Below are 1945 nucleotides of genomic sequence, written 5' to 3' on the forward strand. Positions count from 1 at the left end.
AAAGAATGTAATGATTAATAGTTAAAAGAAAGATAAATAAAATTTTGATCAAATTTTCATTCATAAAAATCTTGTAGGGCAGGCAGACTCCTGTACTCCATAATTATGGTTCCTGTGTAAATAGAAAAGCACAGTCAACATATTGAAATAAACTTGATTTTGACCTTGACTTTTTGAAATCAAATTGCCTTTTATGGTTTCCTTAATACATTTTTAGGATAAAATATGAAAGAGTAAGAGAGGGGACTCATGTTAACTACCAAGGGAACTTACCACATATTTGGTTTGTCTCAATCTGTTCAGCTCCTTACCTGTGCCTTGTGTTTAGAGACCCAATAAAGGGTCAAACTGAATATTCATGTATTTACCCATATTTAGAATTCTTTAATTGCTTTTCTATTTTTAAACTTATTTTGGCTTTTGATGAATTTTTCTCTCACATTTTTACTTGATATTAATCATATTTACCTGACATAGGCACCCATATTGGCTCACACTTCTTTATTTTCATCATGTCATTTCACCAATTCTGGAGTCCCCTTGAATCTTTTCTTTTCATTCATAACCACTGTATATATTTCCTTTGAGTTCGTTCATCTAATAAAATAGATGAAATAATAGCATGAAGTGTCTGCCATGTTTGGCTAACATTTCTTTTTACTTATTATCATTTTTATTTATGACAAATTATTCCTGATTTCTTCTGCTCAAAAGTTCTTTGAGACAATTCCATCAGCCTCAACCAATCAGAGAATAGTATCATCTGACTCGCCCATCCTGTGAATGGCCCCGCAGATGCTGTAGGTTTTATACTGGCCATTAAACTGGCCTATGCTCCTGTCAACCTTGGCCACATTCATTGGGATGGACCCGTGGTCCTTGGCAGCAATGATGGGGTTGCTCATGATGCATTTCTGTGGCACATATAGGTCCACAAACTCGCCGGCAGTGTCTTTCTGCATACTGAGGCCTTCCCTGCTCATGGGTCTATGGAGAACCTTGACTAACAAATTTATTTCATTCATTTTTTTGCCTAGACATTTCATGCACAATGAGCAAATTTCACAAAGCACAAAGAGGCATATACAGAACATGTGTATTTATCATATTTCCATAATCCAGATGTATGTACTTTACAAAGACAATTTATGTTGTAGAATTATATGCCATTGTCTTAACTTCACATATAAAATTCTGAAGCTGTTTCTATTATATATCTATTATCTATCAAATTATCTTTGTATCATCTGTTTATCTGTTTTTCTATTTACCTATCATCTACCTATCATTTATTGTATCTGTCACCTATCTATCATCTATCTTCTATTTATCAATCATCTATCAATCATGTATTATCTATCATCTGTCTATCAATCATATTTTCTGCCTATCTATTCTCTATGAGTCATGTATTATCTATCCATCTATTTATGTATTATGTATTGATCATCTATCTACCTACATCTATTTACCAATCATAAATCATCTTTGATATATATATATAGCATAGCTATTATATGTTTATAATATAGAGCTATTATCTATTTTCTATCATCTGTCTGTCTTCCTAGCTATGATGATGATTTGTAAAGACTGGTCTTGATCTTACTTCTGTTTAGCCTAACATATATTTAGAAGCTGTTCCTCATCAGCTTATAATGTGTGTGATTAAATGCATATAGTATTCTCTTGTGTTGGTATATTTAAATTGTTTATGGATTTCTTATTGTTCTTGGTAATAATCTGCATTAAAATAATGCACCAATGAATATCCTTGTACATGTGCTTCGTGGCTTTTGTACTTCAAGCTATGATATTAGAAATTTCATTTATATTAGGTGCTTCTTAACTTTTCTCTTTTTCTTTCAGATTTTGGTATTTAGAATGTTTCCATGATAGGATTGATTGCATTTACATTATTTTTATAATAATAATCTGTACAATT

The 1945-nt window shown here is 31.6% G+C and overlaps 1 pseudogene; it reads right to left on the reverse strand.

Moving 5' to 3' along the window:
- Window positions 1–707: 707 nt before the first annotated feature.
- On the reverse strand, window positions 708–962 carry LOC120100578 (40S ribosomal protein S21-like; annotated as a pseudogene).
- Window positions 963–1945: the final 983 nt, after the last annotated feature.

Source organism: Rattus norvegicus, chromosome 2 (genome assembly GCF_021556685.1).
Source record: "Rattus norvegicus strain SHRSP/BbbUtx chromosome 2, alternate assembly SHRSP_T2T, whole genome shotgun sequence".
NCBI classification, from domain to species: domain Eukaryota; kingdom Metazoa; phylum Chordata; class Mammalia; order Rodentia; family Muridae; genus Rattus; species Rattus norvegicus.